This window comes from Procambarus clarkii, unplaced genomic scaffold (genome assembly GCF_040958095.1).
Source record: "Procambarus clarkii isolate CNS0578487 unplaced genomic scaffold, FALCON_Pclarkii_2.0 HiC_scaffold_95, whole genome shotgun sequence".
Taxonomy (NCBI): Eukaryota; Metazoa; Arthropoda; class Malacostraca; order Decapoda; family Cambaridae; genus Procambarus; species Procambarus clarkii.
This window is the reverse complement of record NW_027189128.1, coordinates 5,386,977-5,399,998: the sequence shown is the minus strand read 5'-3', so window position 1 is coordinate 5,399,998 and position 13,022 is coordinate 5,386,977.

The window sequence follows — 13,022 nt, the reverse complement described above, 5'->3', positions numbered from 1 at the left end:
TAATTACAGTTATTACTTAACCTATACCGTTGATAGGTATAGGACATTCCACCTTCTTAGTATGTTAAGATAAGCATCTTATTGCTTCTTAATTACAATTATTACTTAACCTATACCGTTGATAGGTTTAGTAATAATTGTAAATACGAACCAATAAGATGCTTGTTGACCAGACCACGCACTAGAAGTTGAAGGGACGATGACGTTTCGGTCCGTCCTGGACCATTCTCAAGTCGATTGTGATGAGGAGATTGATTGATTGATAAAGATTAAGCCACCCAAGAGGTGGCACGGGCATGAATAGCCCGTAAGTGGTACAATTTTTTTTTCTCAGTATTCTGAGGTTGCTTTTAACCATCAAGCTGTTATCGCGGGGGAGGATACTGCTTCACAGTCTTTATGAGGGTGTCCAGCTGCTGGACACCTTTGTTGACCAGGAGAGTGGCTGTGTTGATGGCTTCAGGGTGGCCACTGCATGATTCAGGAACTCTTAAAGCTCTTCTAAGGTCATTGGTTGCTTCACATTCCAGTAGATAGTGAAGTAATGGCTTTTCTGTGACAGTTTGGCAGAAGATGCACTCTCTCTGTCGGGGTTCACCAATCTCCCAGTTGCATCTGTAACCTAGACGTAGTCTATATAACCTAACTGCTATTTCCCTGTGGATTCCTTTTGGGATATTTAACCTTTCTAATTTGGTAGCCTGAAGATACCATGTTGCAGATGGCGAACCTTCAGCTATTCTCTGGTGCAGGTAGGCTTTGTTGAGATGTGAGAGTTTTTTGGTGATGATGTTTTTTATGTTCTCTAGGCTGGGTTGAATTGTTTTATGTATCACTGGATGACGAGTTGCCAATTTAGCAATTTCATCAGCTTTTTCATTTAATGGGATTCCAATATGGGATGGGATCCAGTTTAAAGTTATGTTGAGTCCTTTGCCTTTAGCGACTGCTCCAAGATACAAAATGGTGGTAATTATTTCCACATTATCTTTCCACTGTTTTTGTCCTAGTATTTGAAGTGCAGCTTTTGAGTCTGTGTGTATGATTGCATTTTGAGTGTTTTGTGCAATCACATATGCGAATGCCTGTTGTATGGCAAACAGCTCAGTTTGGGTTGATGATACTAGTCCTCCCAGTCTCCAATATGCCTGTACGCTGGTCGTGCAAAGAGCAGCGCCAGCACTCTCATTTTCTGTGTCCACCGATCCGTCTGTGAAGATGTGGGTGGCTCCTGCTACTGCTATGCTATACATTTGCTCTTCTATTATGCGCCTTAGGATTGTTGGATCATAGGCAGCCTTTTTCATTGAGAGACTTTCTATTACTATTTTGAAAGTAGGCTCTTCCCACGGCGCGGAAGGAGTGTAATTTGGGTGTGGATGATCACCCTCTCTATCAAGAATCATGCTTTTTAAATGTAGTCTGTTTAGGACTTTTCCTGCTCTTGCAACCCAAGAGTTTCCATTGTTTTGGCCTAGTCCAACCACCAAGGCCTGCCGTACTGGGATTGGATCAGAAGAAATAATTATCTTACTGATAATTGTAGCTGTCCTTTGTGATATTCTTTCTTGTAGAGAGGGCAAACCCGTCTCCAGTCTAAGAGTTTCAAGCCTGGTCCACATGGGGGCTCCCAGTGCAGCTCTCATAGCATTGTTTTGGGCAACTTCAAGCTTTTTCCACTGTTGGTGTGATAGATTTGTGAGTGCAGGTGCGGCATAATCGATCACTGATCTGACTGCCTGTACATAGTATGTGCGAAGGACTTGCAGATTGGCTCCTCCAGAAAGGGAGGTTAGCGACCTGAGGATTGCCGTCCGGGCCGCAGTTCGCTCTCTCAAGTAAGTGACCTCAGCATTAAAATTCATGTGTGTGTCCAGGATGATTCCTAGATACTGATAGGTGTCGACCCATTCTATTGGTTGTCCCTGTACTGTGAGTTGAATGTTGGGCTTCGCTATTTTTATGGGCATGGCCTTTGACTTTGAGGGGTTATCTTGAGGTTATCTTGAGATGATTTCGGGGCTTTTTTTTTAGTGTCCCCGCGGCCCGGTCCTCGACCAGGCCTCCACCCCCAGGAAGCAGCCCGTGACAGCTGACTAACACCCAGGTACCTATTTACTGCTAGGTAACAGGGGCATAGGGTGAAAGAAACTTTGCCCATTTGTTTCTGCCTCGTGCGGGAATCGAACCCGCACCGCAGAATTACGAGTTCTGCGCGCTATCCACCAGGCTACGAGGCCCGAGGTTGAGTTTGATCCCAATCTGTTTTGCCTCATAACTGATGCAGTCTAAGCATTTTTGTGCAAGGCGCGCCGCATCCCTTCCTTTTATGATGATGACAAAGTCGTCCGCGTAGTTTAGCAGCCTGCAGTGATGTGGGAGTTTCAACCTCATTATACTTTCCATTAAACAGTTGAAGAGAAGAGGGCTGAGAATACCTCCTTGCGGTGTACCATTTTCATGTCTTTTGTACTCAGAGACTGTGCCATGAAGTTTTACTCTTGCTTCTCTGTTTATGAGACAGTTTTTGGTCCAGGAGAGCAGGTTGCCTCTGACCTCTTTGTCAATGAGGCAGCAGAGAATAGCTGGGGCGCTAGCCAGTTCAAAGGCTTTTTCGAGGTCCAGGAATATCAGCATTCCTGGTCTGTCATTCAAGTGGGCTAACAGAGTTGTAATACATTCCACTGTGCCAACCCCTCTTCTATAGGCATACATATCATGGTGCAGTTTAGGCATTTTCCACTCCAGTCTGTTGAGTGCCATTCTGTCAGCGGTCTTGGCTGCACAGCTTTGGAGAGAGATGGGCCTGGGATTAGCTGGATCTTTGGGTTTTGGGATCGGCACTATGTCTGCTCTATTCCAAGCAGAAGGTCTAGTTTGAGAAGTCCAGGCTAAATTAATTAACCTTAGGTATGCAGCGTCTCCCTCTGGGCCTAGGTTTCTAATAATTTTATAGGTTATTTTGTCGGTTAATGAGGAGATTGATTGATTGATGAAGATTAAGCCACCCAAAAGGTGGCACGGGCATGAATAGCCCGTAAGTGGTGGCCCTTTTAAGCCATCACCAGTATCTAGAGCTGATACTGGAGATCTGTGGAGGTGCGACTGCTCCCTGCGTGACGGGAGATGTCTCCCGGACCAAATGGTGACCAGATGATCGCCACACACCTGATGAGGAGGTAGAGACAGGCAATAAATAGGCAAGAGAGAGCTGAGGAGGAAAGTAAGGTGTAGGGGATAGTAGTAATAATGAGAACTGCAAAAGGCCTATTGGCCCATACGAGGCAGCTCCTATTATAACCACCGAAGGAGATAGTAATAGGAATAAGAAGAGGATAGCAAGGGAGTGTAGGAGAAGACAATGAACAGAAAAAGGGGAGAAGAGAGAAAGAAAAGGAAAGCGAATGAAAGATAAATGGAAGGGGGTAAGCTTATGTTAAGTCACGTTTGTTAGAAAGATTGGAGCATTTGAGTATTTGAAAGGAAAGCCACAACGAAAGGAAATGCCTGTGTTTGACACTGCTATGCAAGTTGGTGATTGCGAGGTAAGAAAAAGTCTTTCCACCGCTTTAAGTGCGGTGGAAAGACAGACGTGAAGTGAACATGTTGACCACCATTCACCCTGGAACAATGGTGGACAGTGCAAGGTGAACAGAACAACAAAGCAAATAATATATAAGCCAGATTGTGTGATGGACTACAACATCAACATGCGTTTAGTTGATAAATGTGACATGATGGTGGGTGCTGTAGAGTGTGTACGGAAAACAGTGAAGTGGACAAAGAAAATGATTTTCCACCTTATTGACGTAACAATGCTGAACAGTTACAACATGTTTCTTGTGAAGACAGGTAGAAAACCATATTTCCGTTCGTTTAGTTTTCAAGTTGTGAAACAGTTACTAGGTAAATTTGGCAAGGACACACCTGGCATACAAAGACACATTTGAGACCCAATATTGAACCATGCTCCTGCACCCAGGCTTGCTTACAGGGAGGCCTTTCTGATACACCAAATCAAGAAATTACCACCAACTGGAGCTCGTGCAGCAGGCCAGCGTCGGTGTGTTGTGTGTTCCAGTACCAAATTGAGGCCACAGAAACGTAAATTGATGTTGACATGGTGCGAAGCGTGTGCCGTCTCTCTGTGCCATATCGACTGTTTCGCACAGTATCACAGTCTCCAGGAGTACTAAATGTGTAATTCTTTGGTAAATAAATGTATTTATCAAGTTAATTTTTGTGTTTATATTGAAAAAAAAACAAATACATTGAATATTTCCAGTAAATTATACCATTTTGGTGGGCATACTTGTGACACTAATATGTGAGCGCCTAGTGAGTTTATACCATTTTTATTATAATACAACGTCTATTGCTATTAATTGGAACAATACTAACGAAAAAAAATTGTGTAAAATGACCAAAAAATACTGTAAATAATTCCGCGAAAATAAATTCACGGCAACTCGTGCCGCGTGAGCGGCCGTGAGTGATGGCTGGCTGACGCAGCACCCTTGAGCGCTCACGTTCTGTGACGTCATCGGCCAACTTCAATTGTGTCATTGGTATGTATAATAGAATTTTTTTATTATTTTTCCCGTGCTCAGGGGACTCAAATTAACATGTTTAGAAGACGAAAAAAAAATGTTTAATTATTTTTTTTCTTGCGCACAGGGGTGTAAATGTCCCCAGGACCCCTGAGCAGTGTAAGGGTTAAAGGAGCCTTTTTTCGGGTGATCAAGGAGAGTCCATTGATCGTCCCCCCGCCCCCCCCCCCCCGACTGCGTTCGGGTCTTCGGTTGCCCATCTGCGACTATACGGATGATACCGTCCTGTTCGGGGCTTTGGAGGGGTTGGTTGGGGCTGTCCAGGTCGTGGTTGAGAGGTTTGAGTTAGCCACTGGGGTCCGGGTTAACTGTGAGAAGTCCGGTCTTCTGGGTCTTGGTGGGTGGTCCTCTCGCCGTGTGTGGGTGGGGTCATGGTTTCCAGTTCTCGCTTCTATGTGGGTTTTGGGGTTTACCTGGGGCCAGATTCACGAAAGCACTTACGCAAACACATACGAACCTGTACATCTTTTCTCAATCTTTGCTGGCTTTGTTTCCAATTATAAAACACTTATGAGCTCCGAAGTACCAGGAGGCTGTTTATAACAATAACAACAGTTGAATAGGAAGTTTTCATGCTTGTAAACTGTTTAATAAATGTAACCAAAGCCGTCAAAGATTGAGGAAAGATGTACACGTTCGTAAGTTATGCGTAAGTGCTTTCGTGAATCTGGTTCCTGGTTCGCTTCCTATTTGCTGTCTGGTTCGTGGCTTGGTGCTTTCCCCTGGATCACAAGCTGGCTTTCGGGTTGTAACGCCAGGTTTATCATTATGTGTGGTGCGGTCGTTACCACCCGGTTCGTCGGTCGATGTTGGTGTTGGCTGTTCGGGAGGGTGGGGTGGGCATTCCTTATGTGTTTACTAGGGCTCGGGCGCTGTTCTGGGTCTCGTTGTGTCAGGGGTTCGAGTTGGGTGGGGAGCTCAATGCTTTAGGTATTTATTATTGCTCTGTTCAGTTTAGCTTTTTGGTGAATTTTGGTGTTTGTCAGGAGGCGGCCTTCTGCACCCCTCCTGTTTACTCTTGGGCAGTGGCCATTTTTCGGGAGGTCTGCCGTTGTCCGGGTTTCATGTCCTTGTCGTTTAAGGCGGTGTATAGGGTTTTATTTCGTCGTGTTCCGCCGCGGGTGGAGGGTTTGTTCCCGTGTTGGGATTAGGGGGTGGTGTGGGTGGCGTTGGGGGCTCGGTTTCTGGTACCGCAACAGCGGGAATTGTTGTTTCGGTTCTTGCATTTGTCGTTGGCGACGAATGCGCGGTTGTGCATGCTGGGTTTGCGTGCCTCTGACGCGTGTGTGCACTGTGGCCTCCCTGAGACTCAGTTGCATGTCTTTTCTTTTTGTGAGCGGTTGAGGGGCTTGCTTGATTGGTTTCGGGACGTGTTGGTTGGGGTTTGTGGGCCGGGGTGTCAGGGTGGCCTTTTGAGGTTTTTGTTTTTGTCCTTTCTGCGGCGGTTTTTCCGGGTGCGCAATACGTTATGTCTTCTCGTTGCTGACTATGTGTATTATGTGTGGGTGGGTCGGAGGGAGGGTTATGGGGTTGTTAGGCTTTCAGGATTTTTGAGAGGCCGTTTGTGTTTCACGTGGTGGTGGGTGCAGCGCGCGTTTCCGAGCAAGTTTTGTGGTTGGTTCACGGGTGGGTGTTTGCGTGGGATTATTTTTGGGTGAGTGGTCGTGGGTCGGGCTTTTGGTTGTGGGTTGGGGGGTGGGGCTTTTTCGTTTTTGTCTTCGGTCCCCGGCCCTCCGGTTGGCCTCCTTGGAGGGGGTTGGGCTGGGTGTGTGAGTGGTTGCTCCTGTGGTTGTGTGTTCGCTTTGTTGTGTGGATGTGTGTGGGGGTGTGGGTATGCTTCTTTGCTGGCTCCTGCGTGGGCCGTTGTTTGTGCCCTGTGTGGGTTGGTGCAGCTGTTTTGTTGCTAAATTGATGTTCTTCCTAGTGTGAGTGTTTTTGTGGTGCGTGTGTCTCAGTGTTTTGCTGTTCGCCCCTGGTTCTTTCTTGGGGTTGTCAAGTTGTTGTACCTGGGCCTTGGCCGTAATTTGTTTTATGTTACTTATATGTTTTGTGTGCAGTGTGACTCTGCTTTGTGTTATTTATGTGATTGTGTGCGTCTTGTGTGAGTGCGTGTGTGTTGGTTTATTATGTGAACGTTATTTTGTGTCTTTCTATGTACATGTGTTTGTTGTGTGTCCATTTTTTTTTGTTTAACTTTGTATTGAGCCTCATGTACCAGGAGTTTCTAGGTTCTCGTGATGTTTTGTTTTCTTCTGTACCTGTGATTATTGTTCTTATTATTATGTTTTTGTTATTATGTTCTTGTCTTGTGTCTTGTGCTATACTTTGTATATTTCTTTTATAAAAATAAAAAAAATAAAAACTACCAGCAGAATACTCCTCAGTGCTCAAATTGCTAGACCTGCTCCCACACTATCCTGTGTGCTAGTAGATTTACGCAGCTAGTACTCAGTATTTTCAGCACTATTTAATTTATGTACTTTAACGTAAGGTTAACTTGCCTGATTGATTGTTTTTTGTTTTGATTCTTGATCGATGGCTTATTTTGATTAATTTTGTCAGTTTGTTAAGAGGATTTTTTTCATAATTAAAGAATTAAAATTTTTCCAGTTTCCTGTATTTTATTCTACATTTATCATACCATGAAGAAGTCACCATAGCTGATTTTTGTTAATTTGTTTTTACTTTTTGTTTGTTTATATGTTCGTGGCATTCCATCTGCCCAAATCCACTGCACTTAGTCATTTTACCGTAACATATATTTGGGGACCTGTCCTAGGAGCCTCACTCAGGTATGCTCCTAGACGCTTCATATAAAGTTGTGTAAGTGTACTTGGCTTTATTACAAGTTTGCCTGTGTCTTTTCAGAACTACTATTTTGAGTGATTTTGATGGTGCTTAATACTGTTTACATTCCAGATGTAGCATTATATGACTGTTGGATGACTTTGGATTACGTGGTGTCTTATGGCACCAGTCATACTCGTAATTGGTTGTTTAATAATCTTTGCTATATCCTGTGATTTCCACCATATTCTTCTCCCTACAGGAGAACTTCTCATTACGGCAGATCACCCACTTTGGTACCCCTGGTACTTTGGTCTGTCTCCGGGCTAATACGCCCACGTCTTTACAACCCGAACATAGGAGGACACAGGGGGCCATAGTTCCTCTAGCATTACGGACTACGTTATACGGTTAGGACCCATACAGCAGTTCTCGTCATAAATTAATACTTTCCGCACCCCTACGCATTGGTCAAATATATGGTATTTACACAGGTAGGGAGTTAGCATTTTTTTCCAGAGCACAGTGAGTGATAACTCTGTAAGTACTATTTAGTTTTAGTAGGAAGCCTCTTACCTTTGTTCTCGTCAATTAGAGACCAGGTAAGAAATCCCTAAATTTTTTGGACTACATTCGAGACAATTATGTTTCACAATTCCAGTAGGATCCCTCTTGCCCCTGTCCTCATCATATAGAGTACCGGGTACAAGATTCCCTACGTATTCGTTTCACTTTCGATCTAAGTAATCAATTCAATTACTAAAGTTAACTGTTGTAAACTTGACTATAAAGTTTATATAGGATAGTTTACAGTTGCCATGTCATCCTGTCAGTCAGACATCTCATATTTTGGTACATCAACTGAGGTATTTTCTTTGCACATTATTTTCTATCATTCTATTCACCATGTTTCGTCAAACAGCGTTCAGGCAGAATCCAAACGATGAAGTGGGGCACACTAATTCGTGCCACCAAGGCGGAAATGCTAACTCTTGTAAATGCGTACCCCATTACTGCCCCCATGGAGCCACTAAAACTTATCTCCATAACCTTATACTTGACCACTTATTTGACAATGATAATATTACATCCGAATCTCATGAAGAGCGCCTTAGCAGCCATGAAATTGAAGATAGAGCTTTCCACTCTAGAACGCGAACGTCAGAAGAAAACTCTCAAGATACAGAAGGAACAACTTGCTCTACAAAAAAAAAAACAAGCTGAACTGCAACGTGAACGTGAGAAGGAACAACTAGAGTTCCAACGTGAACGTGAGAGCGAACAGCTTGAACTCCAACGTGAGCGTGAACAGGAAGCCCTTAAAGTAAGAGAAAGAGAACGTAAACTCCAACGTGAACATGCTGAAAAACAAGCCGCCATTGCTCTACAAAACCGAAGAAAAGAGCTTGACTTGGAAACTACACACCACACTCAGCGCAAGGAAGCGGAAGCTAACCTCCAGGTACGTTTCGATCTTTCTTATGCAATTAAGTTGATGCCATCTTTTGTCGAGACAGAAAATTATATATTATTTACTTCATTTGAGGCTCTAGCTAACCAACTCAGCTGGCCTCAGGATCAGTGGTCTGTACTTCTCAGGTGTCATTTGACATGTAGGGGCTGCCGTGACTCTCAGTACTATGGCGTCTGAAACCGACTACAAGGTATTGAAACAGGCAGTGCTAGATGCCTACCTCCTATTTATCGAGAACTACAGACGTAAGTTTAGGAATTACCTTAAAGCGAGTGCTACTATTTACCTAGAGTTTGCAAATAACAAAAAGAGATATTTCATGAAGTGGCTGGAAGCAGCACAAGTCTCCACCTTTACAGATCTCATCAACCTGATGGAAGAATTCCTTAGGCGTGTACCTAATTCCATACGTCCTACCTAGCAGACAAGGAAGAAACCGACCCTACTAGATGTGCACAGTTGGCTGACTCCTACAGTCTCATTCATAGAGTACCATCCGACACACCTTCTAGTAAGACGTCTTGGTTTACTCCAGCCAAAGTGAGTACCAGTAATGAAAACTCTGCGTTGTATTGTCATTATTGCAGAACCTATAGACATACAATAGAAGAGTGTACCAGTCCTCACTGTAAAGTCAGCAGCAAGACAAAGCCCAAATCACCTCCTCCTAAAATTCCAAATTCATAGAAGTCCTAAGTCTTTGGTGAATATTTTTGTTTCATCCACTGATCTTTCTCTCTTCAACAGACACCTTGTTGCGAATCTGTGTTTCATTCTAACATTCATCATGATAAATATGTATGTCCATTATTTCTTTTCCCCGTTAAGTAAATATAACATGATATCCAGTTGTGTTCCAGTATAATTATGTTTGATGTAATTGTAGCATGCTGTAGTGTGCCTATATTGAATATTTTGTTAGGCTATTTGCATGTTTATTCCTGTGGGGGGAGTCGGTGGCGTCTCATTGGGGGGACGACCATATTTGGGATGTTCCAGTGTGCGGGCCGTGTATCAAGCTAGCGTCAATGTTTCACCTTTGGAATTATTCCTGTTTATTGATTGTACTTAATTTCTTTTTACACCTTAGCAGTGTTATATACACATAAGTTTACTTATAATTATGTTCTAAATTTGTTAGCTTTGTTCTTAATTTGTTAGCTTAATTTCTCGTTGTTAGCTGAGTATCATGAGGTTTCATGTGGGTTTTAGTTTGGTCTTTTTTGGTAGACACAATGCTGCGAATGCTGGAGGAACGCTAGTCCCGTTGGTAGAGCTGGCGGGTGGAGACATGTGTTGAGCTAAGTCTGTGGTATTTGTTTATTGTTTAGTAACATAGCTAATTTCCTGGTTAGACCATTATGTGCAAACCCATCTATTCATTTATGTTGTAAAGAAATGACCGGTGCTTATATAAGGATATTGTAATATTAATTACTAGTGTATTAATATTTCTGGCTACCTGCATTTTCCATTTATGTTATTTGTATGTTCTTTGTTACTCTTACTTTAAGTATATTGCTTTGTTACGTAAGCAGTTTGTTTTTACCCCTAGACTCTTATTGAGGCAAGGCTGTATTATTACATATGTTTAACAACAGCAACAGAGGAACCATACCCAGAGGTCTAGGGTCGTAACACACCTGTACTCCGGAACTCTCTGCCAGCGGTGGAGATTCGGAGGGAAGGTTGAAAGTGAATATATTGAGGAACACAGTTGCTTTACAATCTATTCTTCTGAAGTCAACTGAACCCAACGTCACCTACAACCGAGATACTGTCCTCATTACGGATCGCACTGCAACTGCCCCTTATCCACTTGCCAGAGTCCGCCTGGATTGTCCGTTTATATAAGGTGAAGTCCAAATCGCCATCCGGGAAAAGCCTTTTCCCATGTCAGTTCAACTCCTCCTGGGCAACGACTTGGCAGAAGACCAATAACCTACAAATCTAATCATCAAAGAAAACCCCCAGGTATGTGACTCATCAATGGAAAATCCTATCTTGCAGTTTGTTAAAGAAGAGATACAAGCAACAGATGATTCTGATGACGTCTCCCTGTTACGGACCCGAGCCCAGCGTCCGAGCACGGAGGAGTGACGACCACGCCATCTGTGGGTCAGCTCCCGAAACCCCCTCCAAATGGACGGCGCCATCAAGCGAGGACAGGAAATACCAGCCAAAGAATGAGGTGATTTGGTAAAATGCTATGCCCAAGATTACTATCCGAGTGCCAGCGGTGGGGTGGTTCAAATAGCCTCGGCTATCACCTCATTATGTCCGGTCGTGATGGTCAAGTGGATTAAGGCGTCTTGTACATACCAGTTGCGTTGCTCCTGGGAGTATGGGTTCGAGTCACTTCTGGGGTGTGAGTTTTCAGTTGCATATTGTCCTGGGGACCATTCAGGCTTGTTCGCATTTGTGTTCCTCACGTGTGCCCCAAAGAATGAGGTGATTTGGTAAAATGCTATGCGCAAGATTACTATCCGAGTGCCGGCGGTGGGGTGGTTCAAATAGCCTCGGCTATCACCTCATTATGTCCGGTCGTGATGGTCAAGTGGATTAAGGCGTCTTGTACATACCAGTTGCGTTGCTCCTGGGAGTATGGGTTCGAGTCACTTCTGGGGTGTGAGTTTTCAGTTGCATATTGTCCTGGGGACCATTCAGGCTTGTTCGCATATATATATATATATATATATATATATATATATATATATATATATATATATATATGTATATATATATATATATTGTGACGGTAACGCGTTGGTGTTCAGCTGTTTCAAAAGCTAGGGGTATGGCCTCGTCACATATAGAAACAAAAAGAGAAAATCTGGAACTTCGTCTGTGGTAAGGTAATGGGAAGACACAAAACACAAGTAAATTTAACAATGAGATTTTAATTATGTTAGAAAAGCAAAACATGAATAAAATGGACATACAAATTGGAACATAAAATCAATCAATCAAAATAATAAGAATAATCAAATGACAAAATGAAAAGTTACGTTAAGACAAGTGAGTAATAACAAGTGAACAATATACAATCAGATATATAGGTGCAGGAATATTGGCTTTAAGCTGCCACCTCTCTTAGTACACGTAAGCCAGAGCTTAGTCTACCAACGAGACATGTTAACTTGTTGAAAGCACTGGATATTCTGAGGTCTCTAGGTCGTGGTGGCCCCAGACATCAGGTAGTGTGGCGGTGGAGGAGCAGGTGCGACTGTCCACTGGCCAATCAGCGATGAGCAGGCGACGGACAGGTAGTTTGGTGGTTCGAGTGGTGGGGGGAGCAGGTGTTCCTGGTGCTGAATACGTTTGCTCTCTGGCAAACCTTGGTGTTGTATTTGTTGGATATTTCTTCCATATTAGTTGTATAGGGATGTATAGCGACGAACTTAGGAGGGAAGAGCAGGCTCAATCTCTCTTGAAGGAGATTATCGTCACAATATATATATATATATATATATATATATATATATATATATATATATATATATATATATATATATATATATATATATATATATATATATATATATATATATATATATATATATATTGGTGTATACTGGCAGCAGGTTTTCTTTCAAACATGTTTCATTGAATATGACCGCATATTCTGTATTTATTATTTTCTGGTTTAGGGCTTCTATCCCTCTAACTATTTTCTTAGCATCAGGGCTTAATTGGAATAGGAGTTCTCCAAAACTCATTTTCGTACTTTTAAGGTGAAGAAAAGAAGTGATTTACTATAGAGTGTATTACACTTATTTGTATAATTTGCACGACGTATAATTGTATATAATTTGTATAATTGTATAATTTACGTCGTGCAAATTATACAAAAAAGTGTAATACACTCTATAGTAAATCACTTCTTTTCTTCACCTTAAAAGTACGAAAATGAGTTTTGGAGAACTCCTATTCCAATTAAGCCCTGATGCTAAGAAAATAGTTAGAGGGATAGAAGCCCTAAACCAGAAAATAATAAATACAGAATATGCGGTCATATTCAATGAAACATATATATATATATATATATATATATATATATATATATATATATATATATATATATATATATATATATATATATATATATATATTATATATATTATATATATATATATATATATATATATATA